The sequence below is a fragment of the Arachis hypogaea genome, chromosome 4, assembly GCF_003086295.3.
Source record: "Arachis hypogaea cultivar Tifrunner chromosome 4, arahy.Tifrunner.gnm2.J5K5, whole genome shotgun sequence".
In the NCBI taxonomy this organism is placed as follows: Eukaryota; Viridiplantae; Streptophyta; class Magnoliopsida; order Fabales; family Fabaceae; genus Arachis; species Arachis hypogaea.
In genome coordinates this window covers 16,548,893-16,575,972 of record NC_092039.1, presented here as the reverse complement: position 1 = coordinate 16,575,972, position 27,080 = coordinate 16,548,893, and the positions used below count along the sequence as shown (strand labels likewise).

Here is a 27,080-nt window from a genome sequence, read left to right as displayed (position 1 = left end):
TGATGTAGATAAAGTAGCTGGCACTGTCTTTGCTACATACATCGAATGGGCACAACATGATTTCAATCTCGGTTCTTGGCTTTTAACTTCCATCGATGGATCATTCAAGAAGCAAATGGTTCATTGTAATTCTGCTTTTCAAATTTGGCAAAGACTGCATCAAATTCTTATAGAATCCACTAAGCCAAAGGTTAAACAACTCAGAACACAGTTAAAGAATCTCAAGAAAAATACTTTTACCATCTTTCATTATCTTGCAAATATCAAGAAAATTGTTCACTCCCTCACAGCTTTTGGCTATGATGTTTCTATTGAAACTCATCTTAAGGCCATTTGTGATGGTCTTTCTAAAGACTACTCTAGTTGTAAGCAAAACCAGAACTTTTTAGCATTGGAGAGGTTGAGACTTTGCTGATTTTACATGAAGAAACAATGGATAAATTCAAACAACTCTCAATTGGTCTTGCACAAGCACAACTAGCTCAATCAAAATTTTCAAATCACATATTTCCTGGTAGATCTTTTAATGGCAGAAGAAGAGCACTTAGTGGTCAGTTTGGATGATAAGGAAAGAATTCTTGGCAATCAACCAATAGACTTTATTGCCAAGTTTGTAACAGAGTTGGCCATTCAGCTTTAAATTAGTTCTATAGATTCGATCAGAGTTATCAAGGCAACAGTGGACAATCTTCTAGCTCAGCAGCACCAGTTCCACTACCACCTCCCTCAACCTCTTTCCATCATCCACAATCATACTTGACAAGCACATTATATATTGCAAACAATGCCTGGTATTCGGATGCCGGTGCTAGCCATCATTTGACAAATGATTTCAATAATCTCGTTTTATTTACTGGCCTAACCAACTCTAAATAGCAAATGGTTCTGGTATTTCTATCAAACACACTGGTCATTTTTCTTTGTTTAATTCTACTACTAATCTTGTTTTTACTCTTAAAAACATACTCCATATACCTGAAATTGCCAAGAACCTAATTATTGTTTCTAAATTTTATTTAGATAACAATGTTTTCTTTGAATTTCACCCCTTTCCTTACTTTGTTAAATCTCATGTCAACAAGAAAATCCTTCTACAAGAAATTCTTAGACATGGCTTATGCTCTATTGAGAATTTTTATCTATTCCAAGATCATTACACGATAATAACTCTATTCATTCCTTTTTGGCTTCTTGTAAGATGAATCTTGTGATGTGGCATCCTTCATCCTCCATTGTAAAAACTGTCCTCAAATATTGTAATATTCCAACTGCATCTAATACAAATTCTGATTCCTTTGTTTATGATCATTGTTGCATGACAAAAATGCATTCCCTTCCATTTTTTCTATCTACAACTGAAGATAAATTTTCTTTCCAATTAGTATTCATTGATATATGGGGACCTGCTCCCACAATTTCCAGGTCTAGCTTTATATACTTTTTAAGTTTTGTTGATGCTTTTACCCGTTATACTTGTATGTATTTGATGCAATCCAAATATCAAGTCTTCATTATTTTTCAGCAATATCAGATGTTAATAGAGAAACAAACTAGTTTCTCTCTTAAACTCATTCAAACTGATAACGGCAAAGAGTTTATTTCTCATAGTTTTAGAACTTTTCTTCAAAATAATGGAATTGTTCATACACGTATTAACAACAAGATGTAGTTGAATGCAAACATAGGCACTTGACTAATATGGGATTATCTCTTTTAGCCACTCTTAATCTACCTTTTTTATACTGGGAAGATGCCTTCCTTACTACTGCCTTCCTCATAAACAGATTACCTACTAAAGCCTTAGACTATCAATCCCCTTATGAAAAACTCCATCACATAAAACATAATTATGACATGTTTAAAGTATTTAGGTGTGCTTGCTATCCTCATACCAGACCATTCAATCTAACAACAATTGAGATAGAGTAAAAATTTGGAAGCATGAGAGTGTTCTCATGCATTGACACCAAAAAATAGAATTAGAAAAGGAGACTTGAGACACGAAAGTGAAACTAAAACTCATACATTATCATTGTAGCTACTATACTGGATAATGGAATAATACAACACATATAGTGAAATTACCTATAGTGTAGCAATAATAAAAAATCAATAAAGACTAACTAATTCATTTATATTCACTCACAGCCCCCCTCAAACTTAGCAATGGGTTGAAGAACCACTCTAAATTTGACTCGAAATTTGTGAAATAGAGGTGATGAGAGGGGTTTGGTGAAAATATCTCCAATCTGATCTATAGAGGATATATGAAGGACATAGAGTTGCTTTTGATTCACCATCTCTCTTAGACAGTGAAGGTCAATTTCCATGTGTTTGCACTTAGTATGAAGGACTAAGTTAGTAGCTAATGAGCAAGCACTTTAATTATCAAAGTAAATAGTAGGTGCCCATTGGTTGTGGAATTTGAAGCTCCTTTAGAAGTTGTTGTATAGATATTAGTTCTGAATAAGATGCTGCCATGCTCCTATACTATGTCTTAGTGCTACTGCAACTAACTTTGGCTTGCTTATTGCTTCTCCATGATACCGAATTACTTCCTAACTATACACAATAGCCAATAATCGATTTTCCGTCCTCCAAATTCCCTGCCCAGTCTGCATATACGAATGCAAGTAATCTTAAGTCAACACATTTTTAAAAGTTAATACCTGCTGATACTGTACCTGCAATATATCTGAGGATGCGTTTGATAGCTTTTCAGTGCTCATTTGTTAGAGAGTGCATGTATTGAGAGACCTTGTTCATAGAAAAAGCAAGATCTGGTCTTGAAATAGTCAAATACTGAAGTGATCCAATAATCTCTCTATACAATTTTGGATCTTGAAAATGCTTAGCACCATTTGATGTAAGCTTCAAGGTTAAAACCATAGGGATCGGCATTGAATTTGCAGTGTCTATTTTGGCTTTTTGTAATAGATCTCGAGCATATTTTTGTTGAGAAACTATAATGGATCCATCTGTTAAATAAGAGAATTCTAATCCAAGAAAATAGCTGAGTTTTCTAAGATCTTTAAGCGAAAAGATTTTATTGAGATCAAAGATAACTTTGTCTATTTCACCAGTGTCACTTCTAATGACAACAATGTCATCCACATAGGCTAAGAGATAGGTGGTAGATGTACTGGTGTGTTTAACAAATAATAAAATATCACTTTTGGTTATGGTAAAACCAAACTGTAATAACGTAGTAGTCAGTGTGTTGAATGAAGCTCTTGGAGCTTGCTTTAATCCATAGATTGCTTTGTTCAACTTACAAACTTGTGATGCATTCCCAAATTGATAACTTGCTGGTGGAGACGTGTGTACCTCTTCTTCAAGAATGCCATTCAGAAAGGCATTATCAAAATCAAATTGCCTTAGTGTCCATCCAAGTGATAGAGCCATAGTAATTATAATTCTCACAGTAGTAGGTCTTACAATTGGATTGTATATTTGGCTGTAATCTATGCCTTCAACTTGTAAAAAATTCTTTGCAACTAGCCTAGCTTTGTACCTGATGATGTTGCCTAACAGATCTTTTTTTATAGTAAATATCCATTTAAAATTAATAATAGTTTCATGCTTTGGTGGTTCAACTAAATCCTTGGTGTTACATCTTACTAAAGCTTGAATTTCAGCATCTATTGCATTTTCCAATATAAACACTGAAAGGCTTGTTTAACATTCTTTGGGGTATTGTTAATCAAATCATAAGGTTCTACTAAAGTTATAGCTAATGCCTGAGGTTTGTTGTTTCTGGTTTTTGATCTTGTGAGCATATTGTGAGTATTAGAAGATGTAATAGAACTAGTGTTTGTAGCATTTTCAAAAGGTAGATAGATTTTAAGGCCTGAAATTAGGATCGAAGAATTCTTATTGAGGCTAGTAATAGAAGGGGTATGCCCAGTAATTTGAGTGTTAAGGCAAGTAGTCGATGAGGGAGAATCTGAGATATCTAGAAGAGGTAGAGTTTGGGGAGGGTTAGAAGTCTTGGGTGAAATGTTGAATGTAAAAGCTGGCAGATCTTTAATTGTATCCTGGCTCACTACTATATTTTTATTGTGATATAGAGAATTATAAGAAAATTCAGTTTCATCAAATATCACATGTCTTGAATAGTAAATTTTCCCATCTTTAGTCATGCATTTATAACCATTGTAGTTACTATCATAGCCAAGAAATAAGCACTTTTTTTATTTGAAAGCAAACTTTACTTTGTTAGAAGATCTTAAATAAGAAAAACAAGTACATCCAAATATTTTAAAGTTCTTATAATCTGATAATTTTTCAAATAAAGTTTCAAAAGGTGATTTATTTTCTAATGAAGAACTTGGTAATCTATTGATGATATATACTGATGATGTAAAGAAGTCTTCCCAAAATAACATTAGTAATGTAGCAGTAGCCAAAAGTGACAATCCTACTTCAGTTATATGCCTATGTTTTCTCTCTACACTACCTTGTTGTTGATGTGTGTAGGGACATGAGATTCTATGCATAATACCATGCTTAGTTAAAAATTGAATGAAGGAGTGTGACATAAATTCCATACTTCTATCAGTTTGCAAAGTCTTAATATTCAATCATGTTTGAATTTTCATAAATACTTTATAATTTTTCAATGCTTGCAGTGACTGAGATTTATGAGATAGTAAGAAAACAGTTATGTATTTTATATGAGCATCCACAAATGAGATGTAGTACCTATATCCATTTCTAGATATGATAGAGGCGGGCCCCCAAATATCAACAAAAATAAGGTCTAATGGTGTTGTATAGACTGATTCAGATTTTGTAAAAGGCAACTGATTCATTTTTCTGATAGCACAATATTCACATATTTGAACAAAATTAGAATCAAATTGAGTAAGAACTCTATATGTTTTCAAGACAGAAATGACAGTTTTTATTGAACTGTGACCTAGGCATTTATGCCAAAGGTCAAGGGTTATATTTTGTTGATTTGAGCTACAAATGCTTTTTGAATAGAAGAATCTGTAATGCTATGCTTACAAGAAACAAAATTATTCAAATAACTGTGTATTAAGGACTTATTAGGCACAGGAACAAATAAATTTTTAAAAGAGTATATGACATTTCTAGCTTTGCTTTGGAGAAGAATTTCTTGAGAGTCCTGGTCACGTACAATACAATCATAAGGCCAAAATTTAAAATAGACATGGTTATCTAAAGCAAATGGAGATACACTTAATAATTCTGTGTGATTTCAGGGACATGAAGTAATTTGTTTTAAAAAAAACTTGATTTTACTGTCTTTATGACAAAGAATTGAGGTTCTTTGAGCTATAATATTCGTACCTTAACTGTTACCTACAAACAATTTATTAGAATCTGTAATTGAAGAGTTGGAATTCAACAAGTTGAGTGAATCTGGTGTGACATGGTGACTTGCTCCTGAATCTGGGTACCATACAGATTCTTGATAATTCTGAGGATTTGAAAAATAAGCTCTTGGTTGATGGAACTATGATGATGGTGGTGGTGGTTGTGTGTTAGAGTAGGAAAATGTAGATTGTGGTGATTGTGAGCTATTTCCATAAGTTTGAAAATTAGAATCAAATCTATGGAAGCAAGTGTGAACCACATGGCCTTGGTGACCACAAAGTTGACACTGAGGTCGATTACTTTGATTAGAAAAATGGCCTCCTCTTCCAAATCTTCCCCATCTTCCTCTTCGAATAAAAGAACCTATCTCTGATTGAATGTTATTCGGTGATGGTGCTTGTGCCAAATTTGCCATGGGGATGCCACCTTGTGGTTTCTTGTATCCTTTAAACATATCATCATAGGTTTTGAGGAAAGACTCAACTTCAGGCACGTTGTAGGTTGATAATTTTGACATTACAGAAGTAATAAAGACTGTATACTCCTTATGTAAACCATCAAGAATTGCTAAGATATGGTCATCTTGTTGAATTTGATATCCAATGGATTGTAGAGAGTCAACAATATCTTGAATTTTTGAGAAATAATCTGGTATTGATCCAATTTTTCTTACTGATTTTAGTTGAGTTTTTAAACTTTGAATTCTTGTGGTAGAGGTCTTTGCAAAATAATCATTGAGTGCATTTCAAATTTCATAAAATTGATGACACTAAAGGATCTTGTGGGCATTGTGACTAGTGCAAGAATCCAAGTTGATAGAGTAAGATCATCTAATCTCCATTATTTGAAGGCTTTAGTTTCTGTTCTAGTCTTCTTGATAGCATCTTCTTTGTATTGTTGTGGAATCTTGCTTTGATACAAGTGATCTTCAAGACATAAACTCTGAATTGTAAGCAAAGCTTGGTATCTCCATGTATTATAATTGTTGTGATCCAACTTCTCAGAAATTAGGGAGATCGATATCTTGATTGAAGATTCTGATAGAGTAATTGACATGATGGAACACCAAATTAAAGAAATCAAGAAAAAAAAGGAAAGAACAAAGACAATAGGAAAAAATTGGGACAAAAATTGAAAGAAAATAAAAAAATCAAAATTTGAAGAAAAGCAGGATCTCAAGCTCTGGATATCATAACAGCAATTGAGATAGAGTAAAGAATTAGAAGCATGGGAGTGTTCTCATGCACTGATGCAGAAAATAGAATTAGAGAAGGAGATTTGAGACACAGAAGTGAAACTGAAACTCATACATTGTGATTGTAACTACTGTACTGGATAATAGAGTAATACAACATATATAGTAAAATTATCTATAGTGTAACAACAATAAGAAACCAATAAAGACTAACTAATTCACTTATATTCACTCACACAATCAACACGAATTAGATTTTAGATCCCAACAGTCTATCTTTTTAGGATATGCTCCCCAATCTAGAGATTTTAAATGCCTCACTAATGAAAGAAAGGTTTTAATAATGAAAAATATAATTTTTAATAAAAAATTATTTCTTTACCCAACTTTCTTCCTTCCCAAGTCAGCTGCTCTCAACCAACTTCTTCTTCAGTTCTTTATATTACTATTGTTAATATTCCTGACTCTTCTTCTTTATATTCCAATGACTCATCTTGCTATAATTCTGCAGATCCTTCTTTTTTGATAATTTACCATGATTTTATCATGCTTCATCTGCTTTTTCTCAAGACACTCCACTTCAAGTAGTGATTCCAATATCATACCTATCACTGGTCGTGAAATACAACTTCCTCCTGCAGTTATCATCTTTACATCTGTTCCTCAAAATTCTTCCAATACTCACAACATGATCACTAGATCAAAAGCCGGAATTTATAAACGAAGAGTTTTAGCAGCTATCACCTCAAATATTGATTTGATTTAGTCTCCTCCTAAGAATTTATCTTAAGCTTTAGGTTATGATCACTGGTTCCAAGCGTTGGGGGAAGAATATGATGTTTTGATTAAAAACCACACTTGACAACATACTTCTCCCTTACCAAATTCAACTATAATAAGTTGTAAATGGATCTATGCTGTCAAAAGAGATTATGATAATAGAATTAAAAAACACAAGGCCAGATTAGGCCAAATGGTGTTATCAAATTGAGAGAATTGATTTCACTCAAATATATAGCCCTGTGATTCGGCCATTAACCATTTGAATTGTTCTTTCTCTTGCTGTCTCACAAAATTGGCCTTTGAGATAGTTTGACTTCAATAATGCATTTCTCAATAGAGAATTGCATGAAGATGTTTACATGATTCAACCCCCAGGCTTTGTCTCGAATGATCCTTCTCTTGTATGCAAGCTTGACAAAGCCATTTATGGCTTCAAACAAGCTCCAAGAGCTTGGTTCACTAAGCTTGGCACCACTCTTTTTTATTTTGGATTCACTAAAACCAAAGAAGAGACATCCTTGTTTATCAGAATCACTAATCACTTTACAATTTATCTTATTGTTTATGCCGATGACATTGTGATTACAGGAAACAATAACATTGAAATTGATACACTTATTAAACAATTAAATTCCATCTTTTCTCTTAAGGACCTTGGTACCTTAAACTATTTTCTAGGTCTGGATTTAATATGCTTGAATCTGGTGATTTTCACATATCTCAAACCAAATATAATGTTGATATTTTACAAAGAGCAGGTTTGTCTCAATCTTAACCTGTCCTCACTCCCATGCTTTCTTCTTTAAAACTAACTTCTCAAGGTTTTGCTCCATATGAGAATCCTACTTTATATAGATCTCTTGTAAGTGGACTTCAATATGCTACATTTACTCATTCAGATATTGCTTTCTCTATGAACCGTGTCAGTCAATTTATGAAGGAACCAAAGCAATATCACTGGATAGCCCTCAAAAGGATTCTTAGATATCTTACAGTTGCGTACAACCATGTTTTATGTTTTTCTAAGCCTTTTGATCTTCGAGTCCTTATCTTTGCAGATGCTGACTAGGCTAGTGACTTAAAGATATAAGATCCATGAGTAGATACTGTGTCTTTTTTGGCTGCAATCATGTGTTTTGGTGCAGTCGCAAGTAAATTGCAGTTAGCCGTTCTTCCACAAAAGCAGAATTTTGTTGTCTTGCTGATGCTGGAGCTGAAAATTTATGGGTGCTCATGTTGCTTTCTAAGCTCATTGTTCCTCAACCAATTGCTCAAACTATATTCTACGACAATCTTAGTGTAGTCATGCTCTTAGCCAATCCAATTCTTCGTAGCAAAAGAAAACAATTTGAAATTGATCTGCACTTTATTCAAGATTGTGTGGCTAAGGAACAATTGCACATAGTCATATCCCTGCTGATTCTCAAACAACAGACATACTTCCCAAGTCACTATCATCAGCATCTTTTAACAAATGCAAAAGCAAACTCAGAGTGGTTCCTAACACCACTCTGAATTTCAGGGGGCTATAGAGAATTAGTGTCAATTGACTAAGTTAGAGTCTTGTGAATCTTGATTTGTTGTTAAGTTAGTTAATAAACTCTAGTCTTTATACCAGCATACTTTACATCACTAACACTTGTATAAATACTTAACCTTCTAGTATAGAATGGTTAATACATCAAATGATAATAATACTCTTTTACAATCTCAATTTTTCTTTCAAGCTATCATAACATTTTTTTGCACTGTTTATACGTTCTTGTTATATCATCATCAATTTCTATAGTCAGATCGAATTTTATAACTAAAATTAAAATCAAGTGGAGCTTACAAATTGTTAAAAAAAAGGAAATAGGTTGTATTCTACATTTCTTAGTAGTTTCAAATGTAATTTTCTCCTGGAAATGACAATAAAGTAGCCAACCTAGTAGCAAAACTTCAAGTAATAAGAAATGGTGATTGCAAATACAACCATAATCTTGAATCTATCGTAATTTTTGGGAAACTGATCTTTTTTGGCATATTGTTTGAAAACAAGAAAAAATGTAAGAAAAAATTTTATATAATGAGAATCATACTTGATGGAAGTGATTGAACTTGAGAAGGGGAGTTGAATTAAGTTGGCTAAAAAATGAACGTTTCAAGCTCTGTTTTTGTGAAAGCTAATTTTGCAGGAGATTTTTTCATTTTGTCTCATACTCAGAAAAAAAAATAGAGAAAGGAAAAAGAGAAAGAGGCCAGCATGTATCCTAGTTCGGATTCTAAGTGCCATGAATCTTACGTCCAGTCTCTACCACAACAGATGAGCGGATAATTTATACGCTTTTTGGCATTATTTTTAGGTAGTTTTTAGTAGGATCTAGCTAATTTTAGGGATATTTTTATTAGTTTTTATGCAAAATTCATATTTCTAGACTTTACTATGAGTTTGTGTGTTTTTATGTGATTTCAGGTATTTTCTGGCTGAAATTGAGGGACCTGAGCAAAAATCTGATTCATGCTGAAAAAAGACTGCTGATGGTGTTGGATACTGACCTTCCTGCACTCAAAATGAATTTTTTGGAGCTACAGAACTCCAAATGGCGCGCTCTCAACTGCGTTGGAAAGTAGACATATAGGGCTTTCCAGCAATATATAATAGTCCATACTTTGTTTGAGCTTAGACGATGTAAACTGGTGTTCAACGCCAGTTCCATGCTGCATTCTGGAGTAAAATGCCAGAAACACGTCACAAACCAGAGTTAAACGCCAAAAATATGTTATAACTTGGCGTTTAACCCCAAGAGAAGCCTTTGCACGTGTAAAGCTCAAGCTCAGCCCAAGCACACACCAAAGTGGGCCCCGGAAGTGGATTTCTGCACTTAGACTTATTTTTGTAAACCCTAGTAACTAGTTTAGTATAAATAGAACTTTTTACTATTGTATTGAGGAATTTTGACCACATATTTGGTCTCATATTTAATCTATTGTTCATCTTAGGAGACTATTGATCACGTTTTGGAGGCTGACCATTCGGCCATGCCTGGACCATCACTTATGTATTTTCAACGGTGGAGTTTCTATACACCATAGATTAAGGTGTGGAGCTCTGCTGTACCTCAAGAATTAATGCAATTACTATTGTTCTTCTATTCAATTCAAGCTTATTCTTTTTCTAAGATATTCGCTGCACTTCAACCTGATGGATGTGATGATCTGTGACACTCATCGTCATCCGTCCTTATGAACGCGTGCCTGACAACCACTCCCGTTCTACCTTAGATCGAGCATGTATCTCTTGGATTCCTTAATCAGAATCTTCGTGGTATAAGCTAAAATTATTGGCGGCCATTCTTGAGAATCCAAAAAGTCTAAACCTTGTCTGTGGTATTCCGAGTAGGATTCAGGGATTGAATGACTGTGACGAGCTTCAAACTCGCGATTGTTGGGCGTAGTGACAGACGCAAAAGAATCAATGGATTCTATTCCGACATGATCGAGAACCGACAGATGATTAGCCGTGCTGTGACAGAGCATTTGGACCATTTTCACTGAGAGGATGGGAAGTAGCCATTGACAACGGTGATGCCCTACATACAGCTTGCCATGGGAAGGAGTAAGAATGATTGGATGAAAGCAGTAGGAAAGCAGAGAATCAAAAGGAATACAACATCTTCATGCGCTTATCTGAAAGTTCCACCAATGAATTACATAAGTATCTCTATTTCTATTTTATGTTTTATTTATCTTTATATTCGAAACCCATTATAACCATTTGAATCCGCCTAACTGAGATTTACAAGATGACCATAGCTTGCTTCATACCAACAATCTCCGTGGGATCGACCCTTACGCACGTAAGGTATTATTTGGACGACCCAGTGCACTTGCTGGTTAGTTGTGCGAAGTTGTGACAAAGTGTGATTCACGTTTGAGAGCTCCAAGTCTATTGGCGCCATTGTTGATGATCACAATTTATGCGCACCAAGTTTTTGGTGCCGTTGCCGGGGATTGTTTGAGTTTGAACAACTGACGATGAATCTTGTTGCTCAGATTAGGTAATTTTCTTTTCAAAAAGTTTTCAAAAATATTTTTTCAAAAAAAAATTCTTTGTTTTCGTTTTTCCAAAAAATTATTTTCAAAAAAATTAAAAAAATTATAAAATCATAAAAACCAAAAATATTTTTGTCTTTCTTGTTTGAGTCTAGTGTCAATTTTTAAGTTTGGTGTCTATTGCATGTTTTAAAAATGTTTGCATTTTTTTCGAAAATTCATGCATGTGTTCTTCATGATCTTCAAGTTGTTCTTGATAAGTCTTCTTGTTTGATCTTCATATTTTCTTGTTTTGTGTCTTTTGTTGTTTTTCATATGCATTTTTTAATCCATAGTGTCTAAGCATTGAAAATTTCTAAGTTTGGTGTCTTGCGTGTTTTTCTTTTCTTGAAAATTTTTCAAAAATAAGTCTTGATGTTCATCATGATCTTCAAAGTGTTCTTGGTGTTCATCTTGACATTCATAGTATTCTTGCATGCATCTTGTGTTTTGATTTATCATTTTCATGTTTTGGGTCATATTTGTGTTTTTCTCTCTCATCATTAAAAATTCAAAAAATTAAAAAAATATTTTTTCCTTATTTTACTCATAAATTTTGAAATCTATGGGTTGACTTAGTCAAAAAATTTTAAAATAAGTTGTTTCTTATTAGTCAAGTCAAGATTTCAATTTTAAAAATCCTATCTTTTCAAAATCTTTTTCAAAAATCAAATCTTTTTCATTTTTTTTCATTATTTTTGAAAATTCTTAAAATTGATTTTCAAAATCTTTTTCTTATCTTTATTTCATGATTTTCGAAAACTTTACTAATAATTAATGTGATTGATTCAAAAATTTGAATTTTGTTACTTTCTTGTTAAGAAAGGTTCAATCTTTGAATTTTAGGATCATATCTTTTAGTTTCTTGTTAGTCAAGTAATCAATTTTAATTTTAAAAATAAAATCTTTTTCAAAATATCTTTTTCAATCATATCTTTTTTCAAAATCAATTTCAAAATCTTTTCCAACTTCTTATCTTTTCAAAATTGATTTTCAATTCTTTTTCAACTAACTAATTGACTTTTTGTTTGTTTCTTATATTTTTCAAAACCACCTAACTACTTTTCTTTCTCTAATTTTGAAAAATTCCTCACCCTTTTTCAAAATTCTTTTTAGTTAACTATTTGTTTCAAATTTTAATTTTAATTGTATTTCTTCTTCCCTCAATTTACGAAAATCACTAACCCTTTTTCAAAAATAATTTTCAAAATTCCCTCACTCTCATCTTCTTCTATTTATTTATTCATTTACTAACACTTCTCTTCATCTCAAAAATTCAAACCCTCTCTTCTCTTCTGTGTTCGAATTTCTCTTCTCCTTCTTTTATTCTTCTCTTTTTTACTCACATAAAGGAATCTCTATACTGTGATATAGAGGATTCCTCTTCTTTCTCTGTTTTCTTCTCTTTCATATGAGCAGGAACAAGGAAAAAGACATTCTTGTTGAAGCTGATCCTAAACCTGAAAGGACCTTGAAGAGGAAGCTAAGAGTAGCTAAAGCACAGTACTCTGAGGAGGACCTAACTGAAATTTTCGAACAGGAAAAGGATATGGCAGCCGAACCCAACAACAACAATGCAAGGAAGATGTTTGGTGACTTTACTGCACCAAATTCCAACTTACATGGAAGAAGCATCTCAATCCCTGCCATTGGAGCAAACAACTTGGAGCTAAAGCCTCAGTTAGTTTCTCTGATGCAATAGAACTGCAAGTTTCATGGACTTCCATCAGAAGATCCTTTTCAGTTTTTAACTGAATTCTTGCAGATCTGTGATACTGTTAAGACTAATGGAGTAGATCCTGAAGTCTACAGGCTCATACTTTTCCCCTTTGCTGTAAGAGACAGGGCTAGAACATGGTTGGACTCTCAACCTAAAGATAGCCTGGACTCTTGGGATAAGCTGGTCACGGCCTTCTTGGCCAAGTTCTTTCCTCCTCAAAAGCTGAGCAAGCTTAGAGTAGATGTTCAGACCTTCAAGCAAAAAGATGGTGAATCCCTCTATGAAGCTTGGGAAAGATACAAGCAGTTGACCAAAAAAATGTCCTTCTGGCATCCTTTCAGAGTGGACCATTTTAGATATATTCTATGATAGTCTATCTGAGCTTTCTAAGATGTTACTGGACCATTCTGCAGGTGGATCCATTCACCTAAAGAAAATGCCTGCAGAAGCTCAAGAATTTATTGACATGGTTGCAAATAACCAATTCATGTACACCTCTGAGAGGAATCCTATGAGTAATGGGATGCCTTAGAAGAGGGGAGTTCTTGAAATTGATGCTCTGAATGCCATATTGGCTCAAAAAAAAATGTTGACTCAGCAAGTCAACATGATTTCTCAGAGTCTGAATGGATGGCAAAATGCATCCAACAGTACTAAAGAGGCATCTTTTGAAGAAGAAGCTTATGATCCTGAGAACCCTGCAATGGTAGAGGTGAATTACATGGGTGAACCTTATGGAAACACCTATAATTCCTCATGGAGAAATCATCCAAATTTCTCATGGAAGGATCAACAAAAGCCCCAACAAGGCTTTAATAATGGTGGAAGAAACAGGTTTAATAATAGCAAGCCTTTTCCATCATCTTCTCAGTAACAGACAGAAAATTCTGAGCAGAGCCCCTCTAGCTTAGTAAACATAGTCTCTGATCTATCTAAGGCCACTTTAAGTTTCATGAGTGAAACAAGGTCCTCCATTAGAAACTTGGAGGTACAAGTGGGTCAGCTGAGTAAGAAAATCATTGAAACTCCTCCAAGTACTCTCCCAAGCAATACAGAAGAGAATCCAAAAAGAGAGTGCAAGACCATTGATATAATCACAATGGCCGAATCCAAAAAGTAGGAGAAGGACGTGAATTCCAGTGAGGAAGACCTCCTGGGACGTCCTCTGAACAAAAAGGAGTTCCAAACCGAGGAATCTAAGGAATCTGAGGCTCACCTAGAGACCATAGAGATTTCATTGAACCTCCTTTTACCATTCATGAGCTCTGAGAACTATTCTTCCTCTAAAGAGGATGAAGATGTAACTGAAGAGCAAGTTGCTCAATATCTAGGAGCCATCATGAAGTTGAGTTCCAAGTTGTTTGGTAATGAGACTTGGAAAGGTGAACCTCCCTTGCTCATTAGTGAACTAGATACATGGGTTCAGCATACTTTACCTCAAAAGAAACAAGATCCTGGTAAATTCTTAATACCATGTACAATAGGCACCATGACCTTTGAGAAGGCTCTGTGTGACCTGGGGTCAGGTATAAATCTTATGCCACTCTCTGTAATGGAGAAGCTGAGGATCTTTGAGGTACAAGCTGCAAGAATCTCATTAGAGATGGCAGACAAATCAATAAAACAAGCTTATGGATTGGTAGAGGACGTGTTGGTAAAGGTTAAAGGCCTTTACATCCTTGCTGATTTCATAATCTTAGACACTGGGAAGGATGAGAATGAATCCATCATTCTTGGAAGACCCTTTCTCGCTACAGCAGGAGCTGTAATTGATGTTGACAGAGGAGAGCTAGTCCTTCAATTGAATGGGGACTACCTTGTGTTTAAAGCTCAAGGATCTTCCTCTACGACCATAGAGAGGAAGCATGAAAAGCTTCTCTCAATACAGAGTCAAACAAAGCTCCCACAGTCAAACTCTAAGTTTGGTGTTGAATCCCCACATTCAAACTCTAAGTTTGGTGTTGGAAGGTCCCAACAATGCTCTGAACATCTGTGAAGCTCTAAGGGAGCTCAATGTCAAGCTATTAATATTAAAGAAGTGCTTATTGGGAGGCAACCCAATTTTTATTTATCTATATTTCTATTGTTCTTTTATGTTTTATTAGGTTTATGATCATGTAGAGTCACAAAACAATTGCAAAAATTAAAAATAGAATAAAAAATAGCAGAAGAAAAATCACACCCTGGAGGAAGAAGAGCTTACTGGCGTTTAAACGCCAGTAAGGAGCATCTGGATGGCGTTCAACGCCAGAACAGAGCATGAAGCTGGCGTTAAACGCCAGAAACAAGCATGGAAATGGCGTTCAATGCCAGAAACATGTTGCATATTGGCGTTGAATGCCCAAAACAAGCATGGAAGTGGTGTTTAACGCCAGAAACATGCTGCAGTCTGGCGTTAAACGCCAGGATTGCACATAGAGGAATTTTACATGCCTAAAGGGTGCAGGGATGAGAAATCCTTGACACCTCAGGATCTGTGGACCCCACAGGATCACCTCAGGATCTGTGGACCCCATAGGATCCCCACCTACCTTCCCCCTCTCTCTCACACCTTTTCATAACACTCTTCCCCAAACAACATTCACCAATCACCTCAATCACTCTTCCCCATCACCTCTTCACTATTCACATTCATCCTCTCTTCCCCATAAACCCCAGCTACCTTCAAATTCAAATCTCTTTCCCACCCAAACCTATCCTAAATGACCGAACCATATTCCCTCTCCCTCCACTATATAAACCCCTCCATCCTTCTTCATTTTCACACAACACAACCCTCTCTTCTCCCTCTTGGCCGAAACCCACACATCTCTCCCTTTCCTCCATATCTTCTTCTTCCTCTTCTATTCCTTCTTTTCTTTGCTCGAGGGCGAGCAAAATTCTATGTTTGGTGTGGTAAAAGCATAGCTTTTTATTTTTCCATAACCATTGATGGCACCTAAGGCCAGAGAAACCTCTAGAAAGAGGAAAGGAAAGACAAAAGCTTCCACCTCCGAGTTATGGGAGATGGAGAGATTCATCTCGAAAGCCCATCAAGACCACTTCTATGAAGTTGTGGCCAAGAAGAAGGTGATCCCTGAGGTCCCTTTCATACTCAATAAAAATGAGTATCCGGAGATCCGACATGAGATCCAAAGAAGAGGTTGAGAAGTTCTTACCAACCCCATTCAAAAAGTCGGGATCTTAATGGTTCAAGAGTTCTATGCCAATGCATGGATCACTAGGAACCATGATCAAAGTATGAACCCGAATCCAAAGAATTATCTTACAATGGTTCGAGGAAAATGCTTAGATTTCATTCCGGAGAACGTAAGGTTGGCGTTCAACTTGCCTATGATGCAAGAAGATGCACGCCCCTACACTAGAAGGGTCAACTTTGATCAAAGGTTAGACCAAGTCCTCATGGACATATGTGTGGAAGGAGCTCAATGGAAAAGAGACTCAAAAGGCAAGCAAGTTCAATTGAGAAGGCTGGACCTTAAGCCTGTGGCTAGAGGATGGTTGGAGTTCATCCAACGCTCCATCATCCCCACTGGCAACCGATCCGAAGTGATCCACAGCATCATGATTGGAGAGGAAGTAGAAGTTCATGAAGTCATCCCTCTAAAACTCTACAAAATAGCCGAAAAGCCCTCCACCTTGGCAAGGCTAGCTTTTCCTCATCTTATTTTCCATCTATGCTACTCAGCTGGAGTTGTCATAGAAGGAGATATCCTCATTGAAGAGGACAAGCCCATCACTAAGAATAGAATGGAGCAAACAAGAGAGCCCATTCATGGATCTCAAGAGATGCATGAGGAAGCTCATCATCAAGAAATCTCTGAGATGCCTCAAGGGATGCATTTTCCTCTAAACAACTATTGGGAACTGGTGCACGAAATTGCAATCACACTTTGCAATCCCGCACAACTAACCAGCAAGTGCACTGGGTTGTCCAAGTAATACCTTACGTGAGTAAGGGTCGATCCCACGGAGATTGTCGGCTTGAAGCAAACTATGGTTATCTTGTAAATCTTAGTCAGGATATCAATAATTATCAAGGTTGATTGTGAAAAGTAAAAGAACATAAAATAAGTACTTATTCTGCAGTAATGGGGAACAGGTTGAGGTTTTGGAGATGCTCCATCTTCTGAATCTCTGCTTTCCTACTGTCTTCTTCTTCAAGCACGCAAGGCTCCTTCCATGGCAAGCTGTATGCAAGGGTTTCACCGTTGTCAGTGGCTACCTCCCATCCTCTCAGTGGAAATGTTCAACGCACCCTGTCACGGCACGGCTATCCATCTGTCGGTTCTCAATCAGGCCGGAATAGAATCTAGTGATTCTTTTGCGTCTGTCACTAACGCCCAGCTCTCAGGAGTTTGAAGCTCGTCACAGTCATTCAATCCTTGAATCCTACTCAGAATACCACAGACAAGGTTTAGACCTTCCGGATTCTCTTGAATGCCGCCATCAATTCTAGCTTATACCACGAAGATTCTGATTAAGGAATCCAAGAGATATTCACTCAATCTAAGGTAGAACGGAGGTGGTTGTCAGGCACACGTTCATAAGTGAGAATGATGATGAGTGTCACGGATCATCACATTCATCAAGTTGAGGAACAAGTGATATCTTAGAATAGAAGCAAGCGTGATTGAATGAAAAACAGTAGTAATTGCATTAATCCATCAAGACACAGCAGAGCTCCTCACCCCCAACCATGGGGTTTAGAGACTCATGCCATAGGAAGTACACAAAGAAACGTGTAAAGTGTCATGAGGTACAGATACAATGTCAAAAGATCCTATTAATAGTGAACTAGTAACCTAGGGTATACAGAAATGAGTAAATGACATAAAAATCCACTTCTGGGTCCACTTAGTGTGTGCTTGGGCTGAGCATCGAAGCTTTCATTTGTAGAGACTTTTTCTGGAGTTAAACGCCAGCTTTCATGCCAGTTTGGGCGTTTAACTCCAAGTTTTATGCCAGTTCCAGCGTTAAACGCTGGAAATTCTGAGGCTGATTTGCCATGCCGATTTGGGCCATCAAATCTCGGGCAAAGTATGAACTATTATACATTGCTGGAAAGCCCAGGATGTCTACTTTCCAACGCCGTTGAGAGCGCGCCAATTGGGCTTCTGTAGCTCTAGAAAATCCACTTCGACTGCAGGGAGGTCAGAATCCAACAGCATCTGCAGTCCTTTTCAGTCTCTGAATCAGATTTTTGCTCAGGACCCTCAATTTCAGCCAGAAAATACCTGAAATCACAGAAAAACACACAAACTCATAGTAAAGTCCAGAAAAGTGAATTTTAACTAAAAACTAATAAAAATATACTAAAAACTAACTAAAATATACTAAAAACATACTAAAAATAATGCCAAAAAGCGTATAAATTATCCGCTCATCACAACACCAAACTTAAATTGTTGCTTGTCCCCAAGCAACTGAAAATCAAAGTAGGATAAAAAGAAGAGAATATACTATAGACTCCAAAATATCAAGGAAACTTAGCTCCAATTAGATGAGCGGGACTAGTAGCTTTTTGCTTCCGAACAGTTTTGGCATCTCACTTCATCCCTTGAAGTTCAGAATGATTGGCATCTATAGTAACTCAGAACTCAGATAGTGTTATTGATTCTCCTAGTTAAGTATAATGATTCTTGAACATAGCTAGTGTATGAGTCTTGGCTGTGGCCCAAAGCACTCTGTCTTCCAGTATTACCACCGGATACATACATGCCACAGACACATACTTGGGTGAACCTTTTCAGATTGTGACCCAGCTTTGCTAGAGTCCCCAATTAGAGGTGTCCAGGGTTCTTAAGCACACTCTTTTTTGCCTTGGATCACAACTTTATTTCTTTCTTTTCTTTCTTTTTTTTCGTTTTTTTTTTGAATCACTGCTTTTTCTTGCTTCAAAAATCAATTTGATGATTTTTCAGATCCTCAATAACAGTTCTCTTTTTCCCTCATTCTTTCAAGATCCAACAATTTTAACATTCTCAAAACAACAAATTCAAAAGACATATGCGCTGTTCAATCATTCATTCGGAAAACAAAGAGTATTGTCACCACATCAAACTAATTCAACTAGTTTTAAAGATAAATTCGAAATCCTGTACTTCTTGTTCTTTTGTGATTAAAGCACTTTTCATTTAAGAGAGGTGATGGACTCATAGGACATTCATAGCTTTAAGACATGAATTTTAAATTTTATTAATTATGAATTAAGAACAAGACTCAAAAATAGATATAAGATGATACTAAAATAGAAAACAAAAAAACAAAAAAATTAAATAGGCTTCTAATGATAGAGGTTTTCACAGAGTTAGGACTCAACAACCTTGATTTTGAGAAGTGGATGCTCCTTCAAATTGAGGAGAGAATTTTTGGCGTTTCAGTTCTTGAAGTTCATGCCCCTGCTTCTCTTGTTCCTTCAGCAATTTGCAGAGCATACAGTTCTGATTCTGCTGTTCTTCCTTAAGTTGCTCCATAGTTTCTTGCAACTTGGTGATAGATGCTTCTAGGCTGGCCCAGTAGCCAATTTCAGGAAATTCAGGGAGGAACTCCTACGCCCTCCTTTTGATAGAGGGTTCTTGCACTTGTCCTTCCATTGACTTCTTGGTGATTGGATGTTCAATGGGTATGAATTCATCTACTCCCATCTTTACCCCAGCCTCTTTACAGAGCAAGGAGATCAAGCTTACCAATTTGGCTTCAGTGGAATTCTTATTTGCAATTGTGTAGATCTCACAAGCAATCACATGATGAACCTCTACTTCTTTTCCAAGCATAATGCAATGAATCATCACTGCTCTCTTGATAGTGACCTCAGAACGGTTGTTAGTGGGCAGTATGGAACGCCCAATAAAGTCTAACCAACCTCTTGCAATTGGTTTGAGGTCTCCCCTCTTGAGTTGGTTTGGGACACCCTTTGAATTGGTTATCCACTTAGTTCCAGGGAGGCCTATGTCCTCTAGAACTTGATCCAACCCTTTATCTGCTCTCACCATTCTCCTATTAAAGGAATCAGGATCATCCTGCAGTTGAGGCAATTTGAAGATTTCTCTTATTTTGTCCAGATGGAAGTACATAACTTTCCCTCTGACCATGGTTCTGTAGGTATGGTAGGCAGTTCCAGTCATTCTCTGCTTATCTGTTAGCCACAGATTTGAGTAGAATTCCTGAACCATATTTCTTCCAACCTTTATCTCAGGATTGGTTAGAATTTTCCATCCTCTGTTTCGAATTTGCTCTTGGATCCCCGGATATTCATCTTCTTTCAGATCAAATTTAACTTCCAGGATCACTGACCTCAGACCCATTATTTTGTGATAATGGTCTTCATGTTCTTTGGTTAAGAACTTCTCTTGATTTCAAAGATTCTTTGGATTATTCTCTTTCTTTCCTCTTAAATTGGTTTGTTTTCCTTTAGGAGCCATGATCTTGATGAATCTTGGCTCAGTGATCACGGAAAAGTACACCAAACTTAGAGGTTTGCTTGTCCTCAAGCAAAAGAAAGGAAGGAGAAGAGAGAGGAGAAGAGCAAATTCGAATGGTGTGGGGGAATGGTGAGGCCGAACGTCTATATATAAGGGGGGGAGAAGAGATTTCGAAAAATTGGAAGGAGATTTGAGAAGATGTGAAGAGATTTTGAGAGATTGGTGAGTTTTTGAACAAGATTTGGGATTGATTTGAGAGATTTGAAGAATGATTTTGATTTTTGAAGATTTGAAGGTGAATGATGAAAGGTTGAAATGTGTTCATGTAGAAAAGTATGGGTCAAAAAAGGAAAGTTTGAAAAAAAATTTGATTGGAAAGCAAAATCTTAGTCCCCCACCTTTCTGGCGTTAAACGCCCAGAATGGTATCCATTCTGGCGTTTAACGCCCATTTGTTAGCCAATGTGGGCGTTTAACGCCCAGCCAGGGCACCTGGCTGGGCGTTAAACGCCAGTATTCCCTTTATCACTGGGCGTTTTACTAAACGCCCAGGATGCTGCACTCCTGGCGTTAAACACCCAGAATGGTGCCCATTCTGGCGTTTAACACCCAAAATGGCACCTTTACTGGCGTTAAACGCCCAGAATGGTGCCCATTCTGGCGTTTAACGCCCAAAATGCCCCTTACTGGCATTTTTTCGCCAGTAAGCTCTGTTTCTCTGCTTTTTGCACCAAATCCTTCTGTAACTCTGTGAATTCCTTCATTTTTGATACTTGCCTTTGTAGAAACAAAACATATAACCTGCTAATGACTGGGTTGCCTCCCAGTAAGTGCTTCTTTATTGTCTTTAGCTGGACCTTTACTGAGGATCATTCCAGCCTCAGTTTTGAGCATTCCTGCTCAATATTGCTTTCAAGATAATGCTTGATTCTCTGTCCATTAACAATGAACTTTTTGTCAGAATCAATATCCTGAAGCTCAACATATCCATATGGTGACACTCCTGTAATCACATACGGACCCCTCCACCGGGACTTAAGTTTTCCTGGAAACAATCTGAGCCTAGAGTTGAAGAGCAGAACTTTTTGTCCTGGCTCAAAGACTCTGGATGACAACTTCTTGTCATGCCACTTCTTTGCCTTTTCCTTATAAATTTTTGCATTTTCAAAGGCATTGAGTCTGAATTCCTCTAGCTCATTTAGCTGGAGCAATATTTTTTCACCAGCTAATTGAGCATCCATGTTTAGGAACCTGGTTGCCCAGTAGGCTTTATGTTCCAGTTCCACGGGTAGATGACAGGCCTTCCCATACACCAGTTGGTATGGAGAGGTTCCTATTGGAGTCTTGAATGCTGTTCTGTAAGCCCACAGAGCATCATCCAAACTCTTTGCCCAATCCTTTCTTCGGGCTATCACAGTCCGTTCTAGGATTCTTTTTAGCTCTCTGTTAGAGACTTCAGCTTGCCCATTTGTCTGTGGATGATACGGAGTTGCCACTTTGTGGCTAATTCCATATCTGACCATAGCAGAGTATAGCTATCTATTGCAGAAATGAGTGCCCCCGTCACTGATTAGTACTCTGGGAACACCAAATCTGCTGAAGATGTGTTTCTGGAGGAATTTCAGCACGGTCTTGGTATCATTAGTGGGTGTAGCAATTGCTTCTACCCACTTAGATACATAGTCCACTGCTACCAGAATGTAAGTGTTTGAGTATGATGGTGGGAATGGACCCATGAAGTCAATTCCCCATACATCAAACAATTCTATCTCTAATATCCCTTGTTGAGGCATGGCATATCCGTGAGGCAAGTTACCAGCTCTTTGGCAACTGTCACAGTTACGCACAAACTCTCGGGCATCTTTATAGAGAGTAGGCCAGTAGAAGCCACATTGGAGGACTTTAGTGGCTGTTCGTTCACTTCCAAAATGTCCTCCATACTGTGATCCATGGCAGTGCCATATGATCCTCTGTGCTTCTTCTCTGGGTACACATCTGCGGATCATTCCGTCTGCACATCTCTTAAAGAGATATGGCTCATCCCATAGGTAGTACTTGGCATCTGAAATTAATTTCTTTCTTTGCACTCTGCTGTACTCCTGGGGTATGAACCTCATAGCTTTATAGTTTGCAATATCTGCAAACCATGGAGCTTCTTGAATGGCAAAGAGTTGCTCATCTGGGAAAGTCTCAGAAATCTCAGTAGAAGGGAGGGACGCCCTAGCTACTGGTTCTATTCGGGACAGATGATCAACTACCTGGTTCTCTGTCCCTTTTCTGTCTCTTATTTCTATATCAAACTCTTGCAGAAGCAACACCCATATTATTAGCCTGGGTTTTGAATCCTGCTTTGTGAGTAAGTATTTAAGAGCAGCATGGTCAGTGTACACAACCACTTTGGATCCCACTAGATAGGATCTAAACTTGTCAATGGCATAGACCACTGCAAGTAACTCTTTTTCTGTGGTTGTGTAATTCTTCTGTGCATCATTTAGAACACGGCTGGCATAATAAATGACGTGCAAAAGCTTGTTATGCCTCTGTCCCAACACTGCACCAATGGCATGGTCACTGGCATCACACATTAGTTCAAATGGCAATGTCCAATCGGGTGCAGAGATGACTGGTGCTGTGACCAGCTTAGCTTTCAGGGTCTCAAATGCATGCAGACACTGTGTGTCAAACACAAATGGTGTGTCAGCAGCTAGCAGGTTACTCAAAGGTTTTGCAATTTTCAAAAAATCCTTTATAAACCTTCTGTAGAATCCTGCATGCCCCAGAAAGCTTCTGATTGCCTTAACATTGGCAGGTGGTGGTAATTTTTCAATTACCTCTACCTTTGCCTTATCCACCTCTATTCCCCTGATTGAAATTTTGTGTCCAAGGACAATTCTTTCAGTCACCATAAAGTGACATTTCTCCCAGTTTAAAACCAGGTTAGTCTCTTGGCACCTTTTCAGGACAAGTGCTAGGTGGTTAAGACAGGAGCTGAATGAGTCTCCATATACTGAGAAGTCATCCATGAAGACTTCCAGGAATTTCTCCACCATATCAGAGAAGATGGATAACATGCATCTCTGAAAGGTTGCAGGAGCATTACACAGACCAAAAGGCATCCTCCTATAGGCTAACACGCCAGAAGGGCAAGTAAATGCTGTTTTCTCTTGGTCCTAAGGATCTACTGCAATTTGGTTGTAACCTGAATAGCCATCCAAAAAGCAGTAATAATCATGACCAGCTAGTCTTTCTAGCATTTGGTCTATGAATGGCAAAGGAAAATGATCCTTTCTGGTGGCTGTATTGAGCCTTCTGTAATCAATACACATACGCCACCCTGTGACTGTTCTTGTAGGAACTAGTTCATTTTTTTCATTATGAACCACTGTCATGCCTCCCTTCTTGGGGACAACTTGTACAGGGCTCACCCAGGGGCTATCAGAAATAGGATAAATAATCCCAGCCTCTAGTAATTTAGTGACCTCTTTCTGCACCACCTCCTTCATGGCTGGATTTAGCCTCCTCTGTGGTTGGACCACTGGTTTGGCATTATCCTCCAACAGGATCTTGTGCATGCATCTAGCTGGGCTAATGCCCTTAAGATCACTTATGGACCACCCAAGAGCTGTCTTGTGTGTCCTTAGCACTTGAATCAGTGCTTCCTCTTCCTGTGGATTTAAAGCAGAGCTTATAATCATTGGAAAAGTGTCACCCTCTCCCAGAAATGCATACTTCAGGGATGGTGGTAGTGGTCTGAGTTCAGGTTTGGGAGGCTTATCCTCCTCCTGAGGAATTTTCGAAAATTCCTTTGTTTCCTCTGGTTCTTCTTGATCAGGTTGAGCATCCTTGAAGATGTCCTCAAGCTCTGATTCTAGGCTTTCAGTCATATTGATCTTTTCTACCAGAGAGTCAATAATGTCAGCGCCCATGCAGTCATTTGGTGTGTCTGGATGCTGCATAGCTTTTACAGCATTCAACTTGAACTCATCCTCATTGACTCTCAGGGTTACTTCCCCTTTTTGTACATCAATAAGAGTTCGTCCAGTTGCTAGGAAAGGTCTTCCTAGAATGAGAGTTGCACTCTTGTGCTCCTCCATTTCCAGCACCACAAAGTCAGTTGGAAAGGCGAATGGACCAACCTTGACAATCATGTCCTCTATTATGCCTGATGGGTGTTTAATGGAGCCATCAGCAAGTTGGAGGCATATCCGGGTTGGTTTGACTTCTTCAGTCAACCCAAGCTTTCTGATAGTGGATGCAGGTATTAGATTGATACTTGCTCCAAGATCACATAAGGCTGTCTTAGTGCAAGCGCCTTCTAATGTGCATGGTATCATAAAGCTCCCTGGATCTTGAAGCTTTTCTGGTAAGCTTTTCAAGATGACTGCACTGCATTCTTCAGTGAGAAATACTTTTTCAGTTTCTCTCCAATCCTTCTTATGACTTAAGATTTCTTTCATGAACTTAGCATAAGAAGGTATTTGCTCAAGTGCCTCTGCAAACGGAATCTTTATTTCAAGAGTCCTTAGATAGTCTGCAAAGCGGGCAAATTGCTTATCCTGTTCTGCTTGGCGGAGTTTTTGAGGATAAGGCATCTTGGCTTTATATTCTTCAACCTTAGATTCTGCAGGTTTATTCCTTACAGAAGTGGTTGAAGAAGCCTTTTTAGAGGGATTACTGTCAGCACTCTCAGGTGTCTGATCCTCTCTTGGCGTCTGAACACCAGAATTGGGTGAAGATTGGGCGTTTAACGCCAACTTCTCTCCCTTCTCTGGCGTTTGAACGCCAGAACTGGGCAGGGAATGGGCGTTTAACGCCAGCTTTCCCCTCTTTTCTGGCGTTTGAACGACAAAAGTGTTCCTCTCTGGGCTCTTACTGTCCTCAGAGGGATTTTGAACAGTGGTTTGGTTATCCTCTGTCAATTGTTCCTTATTTGGCTTTTTGCTCTTTTGAGCAGTGTTATTCAATGTCTTCCCACTCCTCAGTTGAACTGCTTGACATTTTTCTGTTATCTGTTTAGATATTTGCTGTTTTGCTTGATTCAACTGCAGTTCTATATTCTTGTTAGCAACTTTAGTTTCGTGGAGCATCTCTTTAAATTCTGCTAACTATTCTGTTATCAGGAGCAATTGTTGATTAAGCTCAATCATCTGTTCTTGAGGATTGGGATCAGTGGCTACTGCCATGACTTCCTCTTTTGGGGAGAACTCATTGCTAGAGTACAAATATTGATTTCTAGCAACAGTGTCTATAAGCTCTTGAGCCTCCTCAATTGTCTTCCTCATGTGTATAGATCCACCAGCTGAGTGGTCTAAAGACATCTGAGCTTTTTCTGTAAGCCCATAGTAGAAGATGTCTAACTGTACCCACTCTGAAAACATTTCAGAGGGGCATTTTCTTAGCATACCTCTATACCTCTCCCAGGCATTATAAAGGGATTCATTATCCTCTTGTTTAAAGCCTTGGATGTCCAGCCTTAACTGTGTCATCCTCTTTGGAGGGTAAAACTGATTCAGGAATTCGTCTGATAACTGTTTCCATGTCTTTATGCTTGCTGTAGGTTGGTTATTCAACCACCTCTTAGCTTGATCTTTTACAGCAAATGGAAACAGTAATAGTCTGTAGACATCCTGATCCACCTCTTTATCACGTACTGTGTCAGCAATTTGTAAGAACTGTGCCAGAAACTCAGTAGGCTCTTCCTGAGGAAGACCGGAATACTGGCAATTTTGCTGCACTATGATAATGAGTTGAGGGTTTAGCTCAAAGCTGCTTGCTTTGATGGGAGGTGTACAGATACTACTCCCATATGCAGCTGTAATGGGGTTAGCATATGACCCCAGAGTCCTTCTGGACTGATCAATCCCACTTAGGTCTATAATGGATAAAGGGAAATGATATGGATTGCAAATAGATAAAAATATATTTTTTTTTGAATTAACCGAAAAATAAAATAAAAACAAAAGGAAAATAAAATAAAAATTCAAAAATTAAAAGAAAATAAGATCAAAGCAAATTGAAAACTGAATCAATTAGTTAATTAAAAAGATTTTGAGATTAGCAATTAGAAAGATATGATTGAAAAATTTTTATGAAAAAGATTTGATTTTTGAAATGAGGAAAGAGAAAAACAACAAAATGACACCAAACTTAAAATTTTTAGAAAATCAAACACAAATTTTCGAAAATTTTAAAGGAAAAACACAAAGAAGACACCAAACTTAGAATTTTTACGGATCAAAAAGGGACTAAAGACATGCAAATTCGAAAATTTAGAAGAAAAACAAAAGCATGCAATTGACACTAAACTTAAAATATGAAACTAGACTCAACTAAAAGACTCTAAACCGACGAAAACAAACAGTCCTAATCTAAGCAACAAGATAAGCCGTCAGTTGTCCAAACTCGAACAATCCCCGGCAACGGCGCCAAAAACTTGGTGCACGAAATTGCAATCACACTTTGCAATCCCGCACAACTAACCAGCAAGTGCACTGGGTCATCCAAGTAATACCTTACGTGAGTAAGGGTCGATCCCACGG

The 27,080-nt window shown here is 37.4% G+C and overlaps 1 non-coding gene across 1 annotated transcript; it reads right to left on the bottom strand.

The window, feature by feature from the left end:
* Positions 1 to 13,346: 13,346 nt before the first annotated feature.
* On the bottom strand, positions 13,347 to 13,451 carry LOC112799428 (small nucleolar RNA R71). The gene has a single exon (XR_003201010.1). It is a non-coding gene; the product is annotated as a small nucleolar RNA R71 (small nucleolar RNA).
* Between the last annotated feature and the right edge of the window lie 13,629 nt (positions 13,452 to 27,080).